General features: G+C 38.1%; 1 protein-coding gene across 5 annotated transcripts in view; it reads left to right on the top strand.

Annotated features, from left to right (window-relative positions):
- Map2k6 (mitogen-activated protein kinase kinase 6) overlaps positions 1 to 23,231 on the top strand; it is a 195,993-nt gene that overhangs the window by 2,396 nt on the left and 170,366 nt on the right. For 4 of the 5 annotated variants that reach the window (XM_087208572.1, XM_021248612.2, XM_087208573.1 and 1 more), the window contains exons 3-5: positions 746 to 851; positions 2,443 to 2,481; positions 12,284 to 12,492. The gene's annotated coding sequence lies outside the window, so the exon portion shown is untranslated. Of the gene's footprint in view, positions 1 to 745; positions 852 to 2,442; positions 2,482 to 5,399; positions 5,985 to 12,283; positions 12,493 to 23,231 lie in introns of those variants that run through there. The other variant, XM_013067624.3, reaches the window with a different exon arrangement.

Genomic DNA, 23,231 nt, shown 5'->3' with positions numbered 1-23,231 from the left:
TGCCAGACTTTGAAGCTTTATTTCAATGGATTTCCTAGCTATTTTTGCAAAAATTAAGGGCAAAATTGCTAGATGGTTATAGCTACTTTTTCAAATGTCAAGTTAGTACATTGTTTTGCATGATTACCAATACAGTGGTATATCAGCTTACAAACTTAATTCTTTCCATGTTTCAGGTATGCATATGCTTGCAATTTGGTTGCAACCAGAATTGTAGAATGAATTCTGTGACCAGAATTATAGAAAGAATTAAGTTTGTGAACCGAGGTACCACTGTACATTGAAAATCATATGCATCATTTTAAAATCTATTATTGAACACTATTTATTTTTAAATACCATTTCTACAAGCTAAGAAAGATGCCAAGAGAAGTGGGGTGGTTTCTAAATTCAGGGTATAAGTAGGTAGAATTTCAAAGAATTTCAAATTGGTACCTTTGTCTAGAATGAGATAAGACCACAAAATACAAACTTGGCTGACAAAGTAGAAAGGGAATCAAATATCTTTAACTCTAAAATTCCAAGCTACCATACGAAATATGGCTGAAATGGTTATTAAATAGCTAGGGAAATGATCAATAATTGATAGAGGGTTAGAGCAGAGAGGTTTAGACAAAAGGAATGGCTTCTGATGATAATTTTAGTTTGATTTGTATTAATATTACTAATATTATTGTTGTTGTTATTGTTTCTACTACAACAAAAATAATTTCATGTATTTTATTCTTTCTGTTTCTCCAAACAGATTTAGTCAAGGACACTGATATTTGAAGACTGTAAAGAAAAATTTATTTAAAACTCAACCACCCAGCTGTGTATGGGGGCACACAATAGGAGGAGGAAGGACAATGGTGAGTTTGAGGCTAGTACGGGCCACACAGAAAAATCCTCTCTCAAAAACAAAATCCTCATGTGGCTGGGGATTTAGCTCAGTGGTTCTGCTGCTTGCCTCACAAGCGCAATGACCCAAGTTCGATCCCCAGTACCAAAAAAAATAAAGTAGAAAAACAAAATCCTCAACCACCCAACAAGTTTTTATCAAAGTGCCTAGTATTCTTCCTTAGTTAGAACTCCAACTTTCCAAGTGAACAACAACCAAAGAAGGTAAAAGAAGAGAAAATGAATAATTATCCTGAGAGCCAAAAATAATAATTAAAAATCATCAAGCCAGAGATGGTGCTGTGCATCTGTATTTCTAGCACAAAGGAGGCTGAGATAGGAGGATCACTGGAGCTCAGAGTGATCCCGCTATCTCAAAACCAAACAAACCACAAAAAGTTTCAAGCAATGGGAGACATTTGTTCTGCTATTAAATTACGTGGTGCAAATTGTAAAGTGCTATAGAGAAATCATTGACAGCTACAGTTACCATTAACTTCAAGAGGAAAAGGTGAAGAATTGGTTTTATACCTAAGAGAAAGAGGTAATGATGAGGAGAGACTTGAGTCAATTTGTGTTTTCTTTCCTACTTTGGGAAAGAAAATGGACTTTAAATTGGTAAAGCTGCAACATCGTTGACAGAGAACTGAAACTTGAACTACGTGAGGAGTAGTAAGAGAACACCTATCTATTTCAAATAAGTTCATGTTTCCAGGCACAAATTGTATCCCACAGCTGTTTACAGGTAACCTAAGACCTATTGCTGGTAAGTTACCAGAAACTATAAAAAGTGAAAAGACACTAGATCACATAACCTCAAAGAAAATTTAACAGAAATAAATGAAAATTCCTACATTCACATTGAATGATCAAACTACACAAGTCCAAAATTGGACAGATTCTAATTAGCTCATATATGAAACATCTAGACCTTTTAGGGTTTGCCAAGACCAATGTCGTTAGTAATATATCACAAGAAGCATATACACACATCTATTTGAAAACAGTGTCCTCACCTTATCTCTTTCCCTCCATCCCCTGCCACTATGCCCCCTGAGTCCTGTATTCCCCTAGAATAAGAATAACAATCCACAATCCACCAAAGATGTCCACATCCTAATCCTGGGAGCCTGTGAAGATGCTATCTTCAGTGTGAAAATGGAATTAATTTTACAGATGAAATTAAATTTGCTAATCAGCTGACCTTAAAATAGATTATCCTTGCTTATCCTGGAGGAACAAATATAATCAGATGAGTCCCTAAATGTGGAAGGGAAAGGTGGAAAAAATGCTGATTCACCGGAAATTAATGAAACTAACCAATCAGAGGATCAGGGTATTAAGAACAACCTAAATGTTAAGTGATTCTGGTTCTTAAAATCTATCCTTAAGAAGGGACCAGAATGGTTCAAAGGGACGAGAATTCCACCCATCAGTATTGGTGGGAAAAGGGAGGGAGGCATGCCCACGGTCTCTCAAAAGTGGAAGACAAGGAGACACAACTTCCATGACAGCCTCCAGAAAGAAACAGACCTTTAATAACATCTTGATTTTATCCCACAGAGAACCATCCATTGGGCTTCTAACTTTGAGAATTGTAAGGTAAGTCTGTGTTCTTTTGAATCACTAAAGCTGTGGCAATTGGTTATAGCAGCAATAGAAAATGAATATACCCCTTGATTTTTTTCTCTGTATTGTAGCACTATGATTTTTTAGCATCCAGCTGTCACCTTTTTTCTTCTGTCTCCCTACAAGTAATCCTTTGCCATAGAAAAGACAGTAAACTAATACTTAAATATTTTGAATTCAGAAATCTAGCAACTGATGTGACCTCATTATCCCATATTACTTAAAAAATAGTTCGCTGCATATATTATTTTCTCCAATTTTCTGGGTTTGCTTCAGTGAGTTCACGAGATGAGATAATGTACAATAATAAAATCCAACTGTTTGGCACACAATATATGCTACTTTCTTCTTTGTTTTATATGTAATCTTTAATCTCTATAGTGACATTGTGAACTAAGTATTATTTTTCTGTTACTGAAATAGAAGATAAATACTCTGAAAACTAAAAAGCACAAGAGATTACAAATTAATGGAAATCATAAAGGGAATCAATACACAAGGAAAAAAACTTTTTTCTACAAATAGTTCTTGGAAATATTTTTTCATTTAAGCTTTATTAATATTATATTTCAATATTTGTACCTGGCACATTTCCATCATAGTTCTTCATTAATCTGTCTATTCATTAGTATTTGTGAAGGGGCTACTATATGTGAGGTACTGTCATAAATATTTGAGGTAGAAGAGTGGATGAAACAGACATGACCAGCTAGTCAGCAGTATAGACTGTAATGAGGGATATAAAACAGGAAGTGACTGTGGAGTGTAGTAACTAGCATCCCAGGAATGGTACTCCATATCAGGACATTAGTGACTTGTCTAATACAGATCTGGGGAGGGGGAAATCAAGGAACAATGTCCAGAGGAACTCACATCTAAATAAAGATCTGAAGGCTAAGTAGGAGTTAGGCAACAGTTAAGGAGAGAACATTCTGGAAGAATACTGATATCTTCAGTATATCAGCCTTCTCCTCGTTTGCACTGACTTTTCTTTTCTCAGTTCTGTCTCCGAACTCGAATAGTTCCTGCTTCAAGATTCTTTCCCAAAACACAATCTGATGTTAAATTCCTGATATGAAATTTTTTAATAAACTCTTTACCCATAATCCATTTATCTGATCACAATGTCTCTTAATCTAATAACCATTTCTGTCACTTCTAAATCCTTTGTTTTCCTATCCAACTAGAACATGGTCCTCTGTTACTAATTAACTATAATATAAACAAGTAAGTGCAGTGTAAATGTTTTCCACTTCACTCCATTCTGTGGTTACCTTCTTTTGCCACTAGATGGTACTTGCATATTTCAGAGACTAAAATGCTGGTTCAGTTTACCTTCATGGAAACTACCGGAAGTAACCAATCTGATAATCAGGTAATTAAGATGAAACTGCCCAACCTAAATGTTAAGTCATCCTGGTTCTTACATTTATCCTTTAAATTTTCCGTAATATCATCCTTTCTCTTTGGATAAATATGACTTTTAAGAACTTTAAAATTAAGCTGTCTTTAAATTCCTGCTCTGACCACCCCAGTCCCACTCAAGCTTTTCATTTCTTTTTAAAATGTATGATATTCTTCTAATATCTTAACCTGAAAAGTGGAGTTGTTGTCCCTAGTGGAGGGACTCCACCTCCCAGCTCCTTATCTAGGCTAATATTTTCCCTCTGCTTGAAGGAGTCACTCCTTCCCTTCAACACCATCCCTTCCCTTGTTACTTTAGACATCCTAGACATTTTTCTAGGAATTTTTTTTTTTCCAGCACCAGGAATCCAACTGAGGACCTTGCACTTGCCAGCCAGGAGTGGCACCACTGAGCTACACCCACAGCCCTATCTAGGCATATTTTTAACTTGTATCCGTACCATGAAGTTTTCCATGTTTACTACCACTATAAAATGCTTTCTTCTGATTTCCTTTTCATTATATTAACAAGTTCAGTGATTTGTTTAATAATAAATGTAACATCCATTATTCTGAAGAGCTATATGCATCTCTTTAGGACTTGAAGACTGTTTTAGGATTATTTATGAACCTTCTTAATCTCTGTGCTGTATAATGTGTGGATATAGTCGACATTATCCTGAATATTTAATGCAATATTATTTATTGAACTGATTTTAATGGTAATATCCATAAGACTACTGGCAAACAGTCTGAGAATAAAAAATGAGGTGGTGATTCTTAATTAAAATCTCTTGAGTAATTTGGATGAAATTTATTAGCAAGACAAGACCTATGGAACCAAATTATTGATCTTGGTGGAAATCATAATCATGGCATGAGATCCTATTTCCTGCATTATATATCTATAATGGATAGAATATGTCATTGTTGGTGGTTTTTTGTTTGCTTGTTTGCTTTGTGGTATTGAGTATTGAACCCAGGGCCTTCACACTGAACTACATCCTCAACCCTTTTTTTGCTTTTTGTTTTGACACAGTGTTGTTTAGAGTAGAGCTAAGTCTTGAAAGTGGCCTATATGTCCATCAACAGATGAATTTAAAAAGAAAATGGAGTATTTATATACATGGAGTACTACACTGCAAAAAAGGATAAATTTGAGTCATCTTAAGACGATAACTTAAGTGACATAAATCAAGCACACAAACTTAAATAGCTCATGATTTCTTTTATATGAGAAACCCAAAGTATAAATACTTTATAGAGCAAAATAGAATGTAGATAATAGGAAACAGGAGGATAGATCTTTTGAAAATGGAAATGAGACCAAGAAATAGAGGGAAGAGAGAAGGGAAGGGGAAGTAAAAAGATTTAAGATGTGTTACATAATACATGTACCAACTCCCCATGATGAATGTAACAATTATATACTACAAATGTGTACTGATAAAAAAAATTTTTAATGAGCACATTAAAAAAAAGTCCCACCAAAGTCTCATGTATTCAGAGGTGGGGCCTTTGAAGGGTGATTAGATCGTGATGGACCCTATACTCATCAGTGGATTTATCAATTGATGAGTTCATGGCTGAATGTGCTGTTAAGATGTGGGGAATATGGGAGGATATGGGTTACCAAGGGCATGAATTGGAAGGGTGTATTTTTGTGCCTGGACCCTCCCTTCTCTGCTTTCTGGCCACCTTGGGATGAGCAGCTTTCCTCGCCATGCCATTCTGTTATGCCATTCTACCTTGGCGCCAGGCAGCCTTGGACTGAACCATCTGAGGCGCCACGGGGGAGGGCCATAAAGGCCACGGTTAGGAGCCCCAGAAGGTAGAGCAGAAGTGAACAACAGAGAGGGCCTCTCTGAGGCTCCTCAATGAAAGTTGAAGCCCACTGGGAAAGTGAAGAAAATCTCTTCAATAAATACCCACTGCTCCATCGTGGTTGGCTCATGATGCACAGCATGATACTCTCTTCTGATGCTGAGCAGCCGCAGGTCCCAGAGAGCCATGCGGTGATGAAGATGGAAAACCGATGTTCTACAGTGTACCGTGCTGCCGGTGTCTTTTGGGTACAAGTATTTAATAAGTTACATATTCTATTTAATACAGTATTATAAAGTAAAAAAAAAAAGGCACAGGAAGTGGACAAGGGCACTGCACTCGTTCAGGCCCCCACTCCACTTCTGCTCACCCAGACACAGAAGCAGGGAGGGCGTTAAATGTGGCCGCTGGGGGCTTCGGCCAGGACCGGCTCCTCAGGGATACTAGCCCTTGAGACTTAGGAATGTTCCTTCCAGGAAAGTGGGGTGGGGTTTCAATGGGGTGAGTGGGGCGGGGCTTGCCCAGAGTCCCAACTCAGGCTCTGAGCACCGGGGTCAGGTCCTGCGGCAGCCAGAGCCCTTCCATTCCAGAAAGGTCTGCCAGAGATGGCCAGCTGGGGGAGATGAAGGCAAAGTAAACCTTTCCTTCTCAAATTTGTGGGTGTTGGGGATTTTTGTCCTAATGATAGGAAAATGACCGATGCATAAAGTTGGCACCACAGCAGTAGATTGCCAAATATTTTTAAGTCACCTCACTGTTATTTTGCCATATTTTATTGTCATTTGCTAGAAAGACAGTCTATTTAGTCAAATTGTTGGTGTTCTATGTAGGACCGATAGCCTTCATCTCTTCTTTACGTGTGAACTTTTTATTTTCTCTTGAAAATTTTTATTTTTCTAGTAATTTATTTTTATATTTTTTGAAATGGGGTCTAGCTATGTAGTTCAGGTTGGCCTTGAATTCAATTTTAGCCCAGGCTGGCCTTGAATTCCTGGAAATTCTCCTGGCTCAGCCTCCAAAGTGCTGGGATTACAGGCGTTCACCACCATGCCTAGCAGATAAATTTTTATTTTTATTGTTGTTAGTTATTGCTAAAATAGCTTATAGTAATACTTTTTAAAACCAAGGAAGAGAGGAAAAATAGGAATAGAAATAAAGGAAACACTTTAATCCTTTACATTCTGGTACATATTATGTGGTACATTATTTAGGATAAGCTAATAAACTAAATTGACCAATTGACCCAAAACTGTGAACAGTTTAAACAAAACTGATTCTTATTTCTTACTCATAGAGCAGTTCGAAAAGATGCCCTGGGCATTATCGTTCAGTTAGGAGATGAGAGGTTGAAAAGACAGGAAGGTGCAAAAGCTCCCTTTTTAACTGCCCAGGCCCTGAAGTGACATTCATCACTTCTGCCATCTCTGTGAGAGGTAGCTAAGCTGCATTTCTTAGATGTCAGGGGAGTGTTCTCAGCTGGGCATCTGCTGCCCAGCGGAATCTAGGTATGAAAGAAGAGAGACCTCATATTCAACAACTGCTAGCCGTGTTTTCTTTCTTGGAGATTTAAGTTAAAAAACCTATCTTTGAGGGCTGGGGATTTAGCTCAGTGGTTCTGCCCTGTCTCCCAAGGGCAGGGTTCTGAGTTCAATCCCTGATACCAGAAAAAAAAAAAAAGAGGGCTGATGGAGTGAAGGGAAAGGGGACAAGAAAAACAGAGAAAAACAGAAAAACCTATCTTTGAATGTAACTAAGCCTAGCCCTTTATAGGTTTTTTTTTTTAATGGACAACACCTTTTTTTAACACCATTGTTATTGGCATTAAAAATTTTGGAAATTTTTATTTTCCCCCTAGATTGTCCATTCCATGTAAATTTTCTAATATATTAGCATACACATGTATAATACATTCTCAGATAACTATTAAAAATTTCTATGGATCTCTAGCTATATCTGGTTATTTTTTTAATCCTGATTCAGCTAGTTTATCTAATCTGTTAGTGTTTTTAATAAATGGATTTATTATAAATTTTATCATTTTTCTGCATAGAATTTTTGGAATATTTAATTTTGCTTTTGTGTACAAATAGATCGCTTTTGCCGGGGATTTAGCTCAGTGGCACCAAGCCTGCCTTGCAAGTGCAAGGTCCTGAGTTCAATCCCCAGTACCAAAAATTACTTGCTAAATCTTTTTGTACTTAAAAATAATTCTTTTGCCTTGACACATGAATCACAATTTAGATTGAAAAAGAATTCTTAGGTAACACCTATTCCTCCAACAAAACTCTGTAGACACACATGCATGTGTATATGCGTGCACACACACAGTTTTTATTTTCAGAGCCCTTGGATGGTAAGTTTCATACATCACATTGAGACAGGAGATGAGGACATTGGCAAAGCTGCCTGAGGAAGTAGGTGTGACCTGTTATTTACAAAATCCCAGGACACATGAACAAAACAGTTCCCAAAGTCCTCCATGTGGACTTCTCAAAGCAGGTTTTCAATAAGATGGCCTAGACTCTGCCCTCAGCCTGAGGACTGGGTGATAACAAAAAGGACCATATACATTGAGTTTTTGCCATTGCGTTCACTCTTCCATGGTGGCCTGCCCTCATGTTGTAGAGTACACTTCTTTTCCTACTTTTCCTTGGCCAAAACTCACTCTGCAAAGCCTGTTTCTTTTCCTACCGCCAATAAAACTTTGCTACTGTTTGTGCTTGTCTTGACCAATTCTTTGCTCAGGACAGAAAGGACCTAGAAACTTCCCCCCAAAGAGACTCCAAGCACCCCAAAACTCAGTAACAATACCACTTTCCCCCTAAATACGGTATTTTCTGAAAGACAAGAGGAGTCTTGTCAACTAAGAATAAAGTCAGCCTGGTTGAAAATAAAGAAAAATGCATTTATTCAGGGATAATTAGGATTGCAATCTGGGAGATACAGATTCAAGTACACCTCAGTTGAGTTTCAAGGCTTGAAGAAAATGTAGCTGTATTTAAAATCTAAAACTCCGAGGGGGTTGGTAGTTACATTAGCTGTTTGTCGGGATTTGTAATTGGTGGTGGCCAAAGTTAAATTGTGTTGTAAAAAAAGAACTGGGTGCAGTCTCAGTGTCTAGGTAGTTTGAGGGAAGGGCCCATTGCTCAGATGATCAGCACAGATTAGGAAACAATTCCTTAAGAGACTGTGCTTGGGCCTAGTTCAAAGTTCAGGCCCATCCAGGGGTGGACCCTTCTGCAGCTTGCAGCCTGGAACCTGACCCAACAACAGCACCCTAACCCTATTTTAAGTGCCCTGAACCAGTGTGACCAGTTTATGGGTCCCAGGGAAATTCTTTCCAGGTTCTTGGTGTTCTGAACAAAGAAATGGATAAGTCACACAGAAAGAGTAGTGAGGATGTATACTTACTGAAGGTGGAAAAGAATGCTCTGCAGAGTGAGAGCAGGCAGTGAAAAGGCTCACAGCGCCCACCAGGATAATGGAAGGGGCTCTTTTGTATCTGGAATTCCTTGATTGGCTTCTCTCCCCATGCAAATTAAGACATATAGATGGCTATCTTAGCAAAAACTCACTTGACCAGGAGCCAGGTTTAAACTGTCCTATTGAAGACTCACTTGGTTTTGTGCCAGATGCAAATAAAGAATTGAAAATGGCCATTTTCTCACTGGCTCCACATACAGTGCTCGGGAACTGCCAGCATCCTGGATTCCAGGTTGTGCACATGTGCCCTGGGTCTCATGACTTGTAAACTATGTCTACTTGTTTAACCAGTTTTGCCCCAGCCCTATTCTCCTACCTCCCCAGTGCTACACCAGTTTGCTTTTCTTTGTTGACAGTCACCTAAACTAAACATATGTTTATTAATTTGCTGATTTTCAGTTTCCCAATGTCAGGAAATACTTCTTGCCTGGTCTCTGTTATATGCTCGAGGAGTAGAATAGTACCTGTCATTTATATAACTAGTAGGCAAACGTTTTCTGTAAAGAGTTAAAATAATGCATGTTAGGCTCTGCAGGCCAAGAGGCAATATTGAGGACATTATATAGATATTCATACAAGAGAAAACACATTTCTACATTTAAAGATTGTTGGAATTTAAAAATATAATGACAGTTGAATACATTTTTTTTTTAATACTGATGAATTGGATTAAGGAGACAGAGGGTGGGCAGCAGCAGAAATTACTCTTTGGAAGACCAACGGGGAATACAACAGGTAGCCATGGATGGCAGCCCTACCTACACCTCTAGACCTAAGGGATCCTCACGGTTAAGTTGACTTCAGAATGCCTTGAACCGGGGTTGATGGGGGAGTAGTCCAGGATGCAGTTAAAAGATAGTAATGGAGAGAGGGAGAGAGAGGTAAAAACATGAAGATTAGTCCTGATCTCTTGAGAAACCCTCAATTCTGCTTTTGAAGCAAGAAAACAGCCACAACCAATATGTAAACTAATAAATGTGGCTAATAAAACTAATAAAAGGAAAGTATTGTGGGCACTAAAATCTGAATTTGATATAATTTTCATGTACCACAAAATATTACTTTTCTTTTTTCTTACCAGCTAAAAATGCAAATATCCTTTCTAGCCAGTGGACCACACAAAAACAGGGTTGGGGCTAGATTCGGCCCTCAGGCTGTAGTTTGTTCACTATAGTAATAGATACTCAAGTGAAAGGAAGAAAGGAAGTGGTGGAAGATTTTTTGAAAAAACAACTGGTGAAATTGTGAGTCATATACAAATGGAAACTAAATGTGTGCTAAAGGGTTTTTTTAGCTCTTTAAATAATGAAGGAATCAGTAAGATGTTACAGCTAGTGCAAAGGAAAATTCAAACAACACACATACACAATTAGGAAAGCTGAAATAATGGATGCAAAATTTGAGAATATCTATATAATAATGATGAGTTGTATTCTTCTGGACGAAATTGATTTGCATTTCTAGAGACAAGACTCATCTGCTTTATCCCAACTCTTTTGCCACATGCAAAGTTGTAAAACATCTTAATGACAGTGAGTGGCCTGAGCCCCTCCATTCACAACTACAGTAGGAAAAATGAGACCACTTACTGTGGTTGTTGGTTATGAAAATAAGCACAATGGAATTTTAAGTGTGTAATAAATTCAAAATATCAAAGTGATACTTAAGTGCTGCTTTTCAGGGATTGCTAAAAGTTATTTGTTTCACTTTGCTTCTAAAATGTCATAATGTTTTTATAATATGACAGCCACAGAAGCATTCCAACCCCTCTACCAAAAGAATACTTCCTTGCCTTAGCCTGAGAACTTTGTGCAGGGTCAGAAGCAGTACAATGGCTTGCAAGCTGCAGAGTCAATTCACAGTTCCAACACGCATTGGCTGTGTAACCCTCAGCAAATAAATTAATGTGTCTCAAGTCTCAGTTTCTTCGTGTGAATAATAATAATAATAATGATAATGATAATAATAGCTTTGTAGGGCTTATATGAGGCTTAAATGAGGTAATACAAGTGACTTACTTAGCATACAACCTGGCAGAAAGTAATCACCCAATACTGTTACTATTTTTCATTTAGATCAAGTCTCGATAACCTCTAATTTGCCTAAAATTTGTCAACATAGACGTTGTGGTGGACAGTCTTGATAAAGGTTTGAGTTATTATTTATGTTTTATTAGAGAAAGCTCCCTCTTGGAGATGGGGTGACACTAATATATTCAATTCTCTGTACCCCGGGTGAAGTGTAGTGATGAAGTTGCCACAGCTTGCCTAGGGTACCCTCTAATGCTCTCTATCATTTGGCCAATAGAAAAAGGAGAAATATCATCTGATCGATCTATAGGAATTAGCATGTTCTTTGAAATATGTACAAGTCTTTTCTAAGAGTCTCCATTGAAAGCACACAAAAATTATTTTTCTGCATACATTCAATTTTGTTAGATCTTAATATAAGGAAATATAATTTTCTATAAGATTTGAAGAATTGGCATTTTGCACATTACAGAAGACACTGAAACAGAATTAAATTTAAAAGCCATTTTATTCCAAGTAAATGTTACATACTCAATTACATTTTCTCTGTTCAGTTTAAAGTGCATTGGGCTTTAAAGAAATTAGAATTTACTGGATACCTGCATTACTAAAGTGAAAAATAATGCATCATGACTGCTTTTTTTTTAATCATAGAGGGTTTTTTTTTCTGAAATATAACATTTTTCTATATGAAAAACTGGCATTTTTTGTTCCATACCCTACCTACTGATCACTGATGAAATTATCATTTTAATTCTTGAACTCAGTGGTTTGTTGGTTTGGGTTTTTCTGTTTATGGGAGATGAAAACCAACATTGAGATTATAAGAATAACGTTAAGATACAAACTCAGAGCCCATAAGAAAACTTTCTGGGTTATGGACATTTCTCCCTGGGCTTTCCATAAAACGAAAGAAGTTTGTGAAGACTGGTTTTTGAAATATCCTTTGACATTGGATTGTCCTCTCTTGCCCACTTGGTCAGCACAGGTAAATTTAATTTTCTCCTTCCTTTGTTCTGTTATCAACTCTGCAGGCATCTCTTCCACAGAAACCTAATCAGCTTTCTGAGGACCAGTAGGAGAGTATGGCCTTCGCAAAGCTAAAATGGGGAAAACAGCTTGAGAATGTTATGAAGCAAGACAGACTGACGTGAAAGATATTTTCATCTCTGATCACTCGGTGCCAACTCAGGGCAAAGTTAGGAAAACAGTGCATGCTGTAAAGTAATACTGAATGGAACAGGTGAGTCAAGAATGAGGTAAGAGTGGAAAAGTGCGTCAGACACAAAGCCACAGCATTGTGAATCTGCTCTCAATCCTCAGTGGCATTCATTAGCAAATGTTTGTTACTATTTAGTAGTTAAAGAATCTGTGCTACAAATATTTGCATTTTGTGGAGAGCATGCTACCGTGTTTTTAGTACAGAGCTAGGTGGGGAAATGGAATTCAGCTTTTAATTCCAGCCTATCTCACAGTTCACTTATCTCTAGTCCAAGATGTGAGAATAAAGTACTGTGAAAGGAAAGCACAGCAATGTAGGGTCCTTGCTAGGAAGAGTATTTGCTAGCAAGGGCCTTATTTAAAATCATGATAAAATTACTAAGGCACTGTCTATTTTCTGCTTCTATGACAATTTTTCTGTATTGTTGTTTTCTAATAAAAACATCATTCTGTCCCAAAGAGGAGAGTGCTTTAAACTGGAGGGAACCTATGGGCTGGGGGGTTGCTTGGTGGGAGGGAACCCATAGCCCTAGGTTCAATGCCCAGCACCAAACAACAAATGAGAAATTGGCAGGACTCTATGTTATATGTCTTTGATTGTTGATATTGTTGATATTGGTATCAGGTGGTTTTGGATCCGTCTCAAGTTCTTAATTCTTAGTTTTTCCTTTTCATAAATATAAAAATGCACAGTTTTAAAATTTATCTTACATGGCTTTTGTTTTGTTTTGGAATTCCTGAGTGGACATTTTTATTTTTATAAGACAAAATTAACACTAGGGACTCCAAAATACAATAGTATATGTAGCAGTTCATGCCATGAAAACTGACTATTTTGATGAAATACAACTTTAAAAGAAAGAACTGTTTAAAATACTTTTAAGAGTAGTTTATGTGAGTAACACCTTTTTAAAAAATGATTTACCAATATGTGTTAAGCTTTGAAAATGTTATTAGTCTACTCTGGCTACCATGACAAAATACCGTAGACTGGGTGGCTTAAACAACAGAAAGTTTTTTCTCACAGTTCTGGGAGCTGTATGTCACAGAACAGGGGTGAAAAGGAGAGGGAGAGATAGAGTCCTCTTTTTTTAAGATCAGAGTCCTGTTAGATTAGGATGCCATCCTATGACCTGATCTCCAAATGACTCCCATTTCCAGATATAGTCATAATGGGGGTTAGGTCTCCAACACAATTCAGTCTACAACAAGGTCCATAGCCTTTGATCAAGTAAGATTGAAGATTCAACTTCAAGGAATTTTCCCATATTAGTGGAGAAAGTTGAGGGTGGAGAATGAAAGGAGGTAACTAGAAAGTAACCCTAGATAGATGCTTTTATATTCATTATTTATAATTTCAAATGGGGAAATAAATACAATGCTCAAAAATATTAGTAAGTGAGTGTGTTATGTATGGTACACCAAAGAAAATAAGACAGCCAAGCTGGATTTGATGGCTCACACTTGTAACCTCAGCACTCTGGTGGTGAAGAGGGGCTGAGGCAGGAGGATTGCAAATTTGAGTCTTGCCTGGGCAACTTATCAACTTAGCAAGACTGTTTCAAAATGAAAAAAACAAAGAAAGTGCTGGGGATGTAGCTCAGTACAAAAGCCCTTGGTTCAATCCCTTTATTTATGTACTGTGATATCAACTATGTATAATAAATGTACAGATAGGGCCAGGGATTTAGCTCTGTGGTTCCACCACCTGTTCTGCAGGCTCAAGGACCTGAGTTCAATCCCTGGTACCAAAAAAAATAAATAAATAAAAATAAATAAATGTACAGATGCATACAGAAAAACCTTGATTATGTCTGGATAGCAGGAGGGTATATTTTTCAAATTTTTTATAAAAAGCATACATTGTTGATAATACAAAAAATATTTTTTCAGGGCTGGGGATTTAGCTCAGTGGTGGCTTGCCTGCCTTGCAAGCACAAGGTCCTGAGTTCAATCCCCAGTACTGAAAAAAACTTTTTTTTTTCAAAGTGAATGAATATGTCAATATGAGGTAAAGGCAGAACAGAATAGTTACATATCCATTATCTAGGAAACCCATCAAGTATCTTAATATTTTAATGATAAGTTGAATTAAGAGGTTTTGTTTTATTTTGCTTTGCTTTGCTTTGTGGGCTAGGCATATAACTTGTGGCAGAGTATTACCTAGTATATGTGAAGCCCTGGATTCTATTCCTAGCACCACACACACACACACACACACACACACACACACACACAGTCTTATTTGTGTGTTTCAAGAGTTTATTTTACAGACCAAATGCCATGAATTTGACTTTTCCATCTTTAAATAGTTACATTTCATATTGTAATTTATAGAGGATGGGAACAACATCAGTAAGTAATTTGAATTTTTTAATTTGTGTATCTAATACACATATTTATTCATTTATCCAACATATACTCATCGATCACCTGTTGTGTTCCAGGCATTGTCCTAATCACTGATGTATATACTTCAAAGGATAGAGAAACAATTGGTTTTCATGACATGTAATGTTTGTAAATTCTTTGAAGCATTTTGAAAGAATTAATGGTGTCTAGATCTATGTTGTATTAGATTAATACATTGGTGGGTGAAAACCAGGTGAATGTATTCTGGAGACACAGGCAAGGATTGTGGGCATATCACTTCCTGAGTAAAACCATGAACTATTGGCAAAAGCAGAATTCCATTAGATTTCCAGACTGTCAGCAAGGTAAACTAGGCAGTGCTACAAATCTAAGTAGGGCAAGACAGGAAATTAATGAGCTAAAAAAAAAATCAAACAAGTCTCCAATAAAAGGAAACTAAGGCCCAAGGAAATTTGACATGAAGAGAAGAAAGGTGAAACTGGCATACTTCTCAGAGTCTGGACTTAAGTATTCACCAAAACATTTTTTACATCAAGTGCATGGACTCAAGCCTAAACATGCTGTGATGATAATCACTTTTGGTTTGTGCACATTCAAAACAGTCATAGGCAGCACTATTTCTGGTCCAAATTAAATAATATCTATGTGTAGTTAGAGGAATAATTAAGTTCTGCAATGAGCTTATTTCTCTTTTGTCTTCCTGGACTATTTGATCTATTTACATGGCCTCAACTCTTGCCTCAGTAAAGATAATTCATAAATCTATTACCTTAAAGGCTCAGCATAAATAAATACCCAGACACATCCTACAAATACTAGTGACAAACTGCTGGCTGCCTGCTGGCCATTTCCCTTACTGGTTTATTGTTTGATGTTTGTTTTATAGTGATAGATATCCAACCAAGAGCCTTACACATGCCAGAGAAGCATTCTACCACTGAGCTATATTCCCCAACACCACTCCCTCCTCTCTACTTTTTTGACATCTCAAATTCATATTGTCCCTAAGAGAAATCATCACCTTCCTGGAAATTGCTTACTACCTGCTGACTCTATCTCTTCACAGCACCACCCTAGCACCAGCCATGGCCAAGTCACAGGAGTTCAAAACCACAAAGGGCTAACCAAACCTGGTCTTTAAAAAATACAATTTAGATGACAATGCACTAAGTATTATACGTGTTATATGTATTAAAATGAAATATATACATATATGTAAATTGTCATTAGAGAACCCTAGTGAGCTTACCTCATTAAATATTAATTTCACATAACAAATGTGAAACCTTTGGAGAAATTTGTGATTTGACTTTGACCTGTGTTCCTTAAATAACAAGACTGCTATATAGTCATATTAAAAAAGCACTTGCTTTGTGTAAAAACATACCATGCTTCCTCTATCAAAGTATAACTTCCCAAGCTGACTCTTTTTCCTACCATTTTTTTGATGTGGTATGTTATAATTTCACATGTATGAAAACAAAAAACCACTTCATGTATAAAGTCTGAAGTTCATTTTAACACTTTGCAAAGAAATTACATTTTAGACTTGGTCATGCTACCCTCCACTGTAGAAGGAAGTTTCACAAATATTGTGGAGTGGAGTTTAGTGACAACCAAATAGACTTCTGGGCTTACCTGTGCTGAATATATAAAAGTGCATGCTGGGCACAGGGCAGCAACAGACTTAAATAGGCAGCCGAGAATAAGGTCTCAGTTGGCACACTAGGGTCACACTTAGACACAGCATAGCAAAGCAACCCCTAACCCTGTGGATAGCTATAAGAGGGCTTGTCAGGATGTGCTCAAACAAGAGGCTATGAACTCCCAAGACTGACAGCTTTGCTACACTGATTATCTGGGAGCAGTTATTTGGCCACATGTACTTATTAGCACCTATGTTGAAATGAGATCCTCTAAGGCCAACATTTAACCCATGGTTGCCCCAGAAGGAGCCAGTGCTCCCAGGTGACCCATAGATGTGTTTACTGGGAGGTACACTGATGGTCCCTGGTTTGACAGGAAATTCACAACCCCATAATGATATGGGGCATCTAATCCACATAAAATTACCAGCAACAATGCTTGCAGGTACAGTATTATAAATGACCAGGCAGACCCTTCTCTCCATGCCTGTGTGGTCGCAAATGATGTGGCCTTCATAGAAATGTTCTCAGAGCAGGGCTGAGCCAGGCTACTTTCCAGGCTTCAAAGTTAGTAAGTCTAGGACCTGGCAAAGGTGACTATTGACTTTCTAAATTAAACACATACCTTTAGAATATTATGGCTTCAAGTTGGGCTGCACCATTCTCTCTATACTTTCTATTCTGTTCATAAATAAAAATGGGAAATGTAAAGTTTTCCAGAAGTTTCTTGAGTCAATTCGATTAATTCACTTATTCAACAAGTCTTTGTTAAGTACCTACTATGCACCAAACATTGTACTAAATGCTAAGGAGACAGCAGACAGAAGGGTGTGGTGGCGCACACACCTGTAATCCTAGCTACAGGGGAGGCTGAGGCAGAAGGATTGCAAGTTTGAAGCTGCCTGGGCAATTTAGTAAGACTGTCTCAAAATAAAATAAAGGAGCTGGGGGTGTAGCTCAATGGTAGAGCATTTACTTAGCATGTGCAAGTCCCTGAGTTCAATCCCTAGTACTGCAAACAAAGTACTAGATGGTGCACAACACCCTGGGTTCGATCCCCAGCACCTAAATAAATAAATAAATAAATAAATTTTAAAGTGCTGGGTAGAACTAGCTTAGGCTCTTTTTCCTTTCCCACTCTTCCACATGTAAGAACACAGTATTTATCCCCTTTGCTCTTTCTCCTTCTGCCCCGAGAATATTTCGTTGATGGAGCAGATCACCACTGAATCTGCCAACTCCTCAATCTTGCCATCTCAGCCTCTATGAGAAATAAATTTATTATACATAAATGATCTGTGACATTTTGTTATAGTGGAACAAATGGACTAAGGCAAGGGATATAGCATGCTGGGGAAGCAAGAATCTAAATTTCCAATGAGACAACCAAGGGTGCCTGAATTAAGAAGTGACTTTGGTATGAAAACTCGGAGGATGTGAGGAAGCTAGCCAAGTGGATTTCAGGAGAGGACATTGCTAGCAGAGTGAAGAGTAAGTGCAGAGGCCCTGAAAAAGGTGCATGTCTGCTTTGTTCTAGGAACAGCAGGCAGGGGCAAGTGACTGGGAAGGACAGAGTGTGGCAAAAAGAAGATGAGGTCAGACAGGTAATGAGGCAAAGTCAACAGAAGGCTTTGGCTCAGACCCCACCTAAGCTCCAATTCACATGCTGTCAGCCGTCCTTTCCTCCATCCACTACCCAGGCAAAAGCACCTCTCTTGCTTCTTCGCCACTGACATGTGAGACGCTTGCATGAACACACAACCGTGTGCATGCCAAGAGTCCTTATGGGTGATGGAAAACACAGGTTAAATATTTCCTTCTTTCATCCATTGAAGGACAATGCTTTGGGGATACATTCATTTGCTATTATTCATCTATTTTCAGTTACTAAAATGAAATACCTGAGCCTGGGTGCCTTACAAAGAAATGAGCTTTATTTATCTCACTGTTAAAAGGCTCAAAGTCCAATATTGGTGGCCCCATCAGTTTGCCCTCTGGTGGAGGCTTAATGGTGGCAGGAGCACATGCAGCAGCTAGAGATTGCCAAACAGGAAACTAGAGAGAAAGATGCAGGGGTCAGTTCAGCTTTTTACAAGAACCTGATCTTGCAAGAACTCACTCCAGAGGCCACTATTCCCTTTGAAGGCAGCATCCCAATGATCTAAAGACATCCCACTGGGCCCCACCTCTTAAAGTGGCCATCACCACACTAAGAACTAAGCCTTTGACACAACATACAAACTTCTGGGAGACAAACCACATCCAAAGCATAGTACACAGATAGCTTGTTGAGTTTCCCCACAGGTATGTGGCTCCAGTTTTGCCAGGGTGAGGGGGTCAGTTCCACAAAACCCACTTGCATTTTCTTTCTTTGTTTCACTTTCAAAAAAAAAAATTTGTTTTGAGGGATTATTTCTAACAATAAATCCTGCACATACCTCTTACCCCAGGCTCTACTTTGGGAGGAACTGAAGCTAAGATACATTGTCAGAATAAGAGCTATGGCTTTTACTCAAAGAGAAATGGGAGCCACTGGAGAATTTTTGCAGAGAAGTGAGATGATTGATTTCTACTGGAAAACCACTCTGGCCTGCTGGGTTGAGAACAGAATGTCTTAGAAATGGCAAAATTGGATGGGGAATTTAGCTCAGTGGCACCACTCCTGCCTCACAAGTGCAAGGTCCTGAGTTGATTGATCCCTGGTACCAAAAAAAAAAACCCAACCAAAAAAAGGGCAAAATCGTGGAATCATGGAGGCCAGTTCAGCTGCTGCAATAATTCAAGTCAAGGGATGGTGATGCTTTGGACCAACATGGTGGCTGTAGAAGTGATGATAAAAGTTAATTTCTGGACATGCATTAAAAGTAGAACCTGAGAACTATCCATAACTTGGATATGGGTTATGTGTATAGAGTGAATGTGTTGCTTCCTTTCAAATTCCTGTGTTGAAACCCTGATATCAGTATGATGGTGCTAGAAGATTGGGCTCCTGGGAAATGGTTATACCATGATAATGGACCCCTCATGAATGGGATTAGTGCCCTTATATGGAGCTGAAGAGACCAGTTTCTCTACTTTTTGCCACATGAGGGCACAGTGAGTTGACAGATACCAGGAAGCAAGTCTTCACCACACACTGAATCTGCTGCTGCCTTGATCTTAGACTTCCCAGCCTCCAGAATTGTGAAGAATATATGTCTGTGGTTTAAAGCATCCCATCCATGGAACTTTCTTATAGCAGCTCAAGCTAAGACTCTACATAATGTGTTCTCAAAGTCCACTCTGCATTACATTACTGTACACCATTGTAATGATAGTGAAATTGTCTAAGTCCTGGCACATCCAAATACAAATTCCTTAAGTAATAAAGTACTTAATGTATCTCCCAGGAAAAGGCTCCAGAATCCCCCCACAGGTGGTTTGAAATTGGCTTTTCAAGAATGGACACCTCTAGAAGAAACAAGCTTACCTGGTCAATGACCTTATGACACCACATGCTCCAAATTACCCACACAGAGCATGATTACTATCCTGAAGAAGAAACGCATAACTTGTGAAAAAGCATGACAGGCAGGCGGCTGGGGTGGCAGCGGTGGCAGCTGGGAGGTTCATAATAAAGGTGCTAAGAAAAAGAATGTAAGACAGGAGAAAAACTAAATATTTTTATTGAGGTTAATGCTGGCTTTGTGGAAGAAGTTGGAAATATTTCCTCATGTTCAGTTTTCTGAAAATGGATAGAATTGGTATTATTATTTTTTTTCCTTAAATGTGTGTTAGAATTCATCAGTGAGGCTTTCTGGATCTGGAGTTCTCTTTGAGGGGAGAGTTTTAAACTACAAGGCCAGTTTTTAAATACATCCATAACTGTTCAATTCAGAGTACCTGTTCTTGAGTGAATTTGACATTTTTAGGACTTGGCCATCTTCATCTAAGTTGTTGACTATACTGGCTTTAAGTTTTTCATAATAGACCTGGAAGGAAGCTCCCTGCCTCCATCCCAGGGTCCTAGGGCAGAGAAGGTGAGATGGTCCCAGCACCTGGAAGGAAGCTCCCCCACCACTATCCCAAGCTCCTAGGGCAGAGAAGCTGAGCTGGTGCCAGTACCCGGAAGAAAGCTTCCCGCCTCCATCCCAGGCTCCTAAGGCAGAGAAAGTGAGATGGTCCCAGAACCCGGAAGGAAGCTCCCCCACTGCCATCCCAAGATCCTGGGGCAGAGAAGGTGAGCCTCGTGGGTGCGAGAAGCACCTCCCCCCCATGAAAATGAGAAAACACACAAACAAGCCTCAAAAACAGACTTCCAGATCACCTACAGCAACCCCAAAGGGAAACGAGATGGAACACTCTGATACTCAACCACCTGGACTCTCTGAACTGGCAACAAAAGAGGATCTGGGAAAAATGAAATCAGAAATAATTACTCAGATAACAGCAAAGATTTTGCTCATGGTGCAAGACATGATTAATAAATCTAGAGAGGACACAGAAAAAAAATAGAGGATCTGAGGAACATGATGGAATCCCAACATAGGAAACAAATGGAATCCATAAAACAAATACAAACAGATTTCCAAGAGATTAAAAACTCCATCGAAAGTCTGCGCAGCAGAATGAACCAATGTGAGGATAGACTTTCACATATAGAAGATAAGATTGCAATTAGTGAGGAGGAAAAGAAAAATTGCTTTAAAATTGTAAGGGAACACGAGAAATCAATCCAGCAGCTGCTAGACAATGCAAAGAAGAATAACATAAGACTGATTGGAGTCAATGAAGAAAGAGGAGAGAGTGCAGATGACATAAACAAACTCTTCACAGAAGTGATGGCAGAAAACTTCCCAAGCAGGGGAAAAGAACTTGACATACAGATAAGTGAGGCATATAGGACTCCAGCTAACCTTAATCAAAAAGAATCTACACATAGGCATATAATAATTAGGATTCCAGAAACCCAACAGAAGAACAAAATTCTACAAGCAGTGAGAGAAAAGAAACAAATCACATACAAAGGAAAGCCCATCGGAATCCCAGCAGACTTCTCAATGCAAACCCTCAAGGCAAGAAGAGCTTGGAGTGATGTATTTCAAGCCCTAAAGGAAAACAGCCTCCAACCCAGATTGATGTACCCTCAAAAACTATCTTTCAAAATTGATGGAGAAATAAGATACTTTCATGATAAAGAGCACCTTAGGAACTTCATGAATACCAAACCGGCACTCCAAAAAATTTTAGACAATACCCTAGGAAAAGACAATGAGGATCACAACCCCAGGAAACCCAGCAGAATGAATCCACTGGGTGTGACAAATTAAATGCAAAAGGGGAGAATCCAACAAAAAGAAAAAGTCATGACAAGGCTTTTAAAACTTTTGACTTCATCTCCCTAATGAGCGTATAATTCAATCTTATTATTGTACTAATTAGTATTTTTCTGATTCTAGAGTTGCACACCATTCCTTGTGCTATACTGGCTATTTATCATCTTCTTATGTCTACATTTTAATTGGGTTGTCTATTAATGAGCTCTAAGAATTCTTTATATATTCTGGTCATAGGTTATATGCATTGTAAATATGGTCTGTTTAAGGACTACTTTTTATTTTAATGACGTCATTTAAAGTTCTAAATATTGATGGAATCTCATTTATCAATTTTTTTCTTTTATACATCATGTTTTTTGTATCCTAGGTAGTTCTTGGCTACCCTGAATTCATAAATATTTTCCCTTATAATTTTTTCTTAAAGTTTTATACTTTTAGGCTTTCTTATTTAGGTTCATAGATCCCTTCAAGTTATTTTCATGTATGGAAAAAAAGTGTTGAGCTTAATTTTTTATATACGGATACCGGGTGTTCTAGTGCCATTTGCTGAAAACACCATCTCTTCCTCGGCTCTTGAATTGAGTTTATATTCTATAAAATGCTAATGTTAAATAATCTTTCAAAACTCAGTGGACCATATATGTGTGGTTCTATTTCTAGATTCTCTGTTTTATTCAAATGATCTATATGTCTTTCCTTACACCAACCCTGCCTTGATTACTGTAGCTTTAGAAGAAGTCTTAAAATTGGGTGCTAAATGTCTTCCAACACTGTTTTTGTTTTTGTTTTTGTTTTTGGCTTTTCTGGGTCCTTTGTACTCCTGCATAACTTTTAAATTTCAATATCCAGTTCTTCATTTATAGCAAGTATACACAGACCTGAATTTTTATGTATACCTTGTGTTTTCTAATCCTGCTAAATTCAAGTAGAAGTTCTAGGGACTCCTAGAGATTTCTTAGTATTTTCTCTGTAGATGATCATTTCATGTACATATAAAGATTTTGCTTCTGCTGTGCCAATCCTATCCTAATTGTGTCATTTTATTGCCAGACTATTTTGGTGGGGACTAGGTTTCAAAGTTTAATGGACAGATAAAGAGTAAACATATCTGCCCTTGTTCCCCACCTTAAGGAGAGAGCATTGTATCTTCTCCATTCATATAAGGCATTCTCGCTGGAAGTATGGAGTACATATCTTTGATCTGTTGAGAAGGTTCTGTTCTACTTCTAGTCTCCTGATAACTTTTACCATGAACAGCTGTAGAATTTAGTCCAATACTTTTTGTGCAACTAGTGACAGGATCATATGGCTTTTTCCTTTCCTCTGTTAAAATGATGACTTTTAGGGGTGGATCTTCCAATGCTGAACCGACACTGCCATCCCTATAACAAAACCACTTTCTACATCCTGCCAGATCTGACTTC

The sequence above is a fragment of the Heterocephalus glaber genome, unplaced genomic scaffold (assembly GCF_053883595.1).
Source record: "Heterocephalus glaber isolate CG9 unplaced genomic scaffold, H.glaber_assembly_v1.0 deba00000937, whole genome shotgun sequence".
Classification (NCBI taxonomy): domain Eukaryota; kingdom Metazoa; phylum Chordata; class Mammalia; order Rodentia; family Bathyergidae; genus Heterocephalus; species Heterocephalus glaber.
The sequence above is the reverse complement of the archived record's forward strand: the minus strand, read 5'-3'. Positions and strand labels throughout refer to the sequence as shown.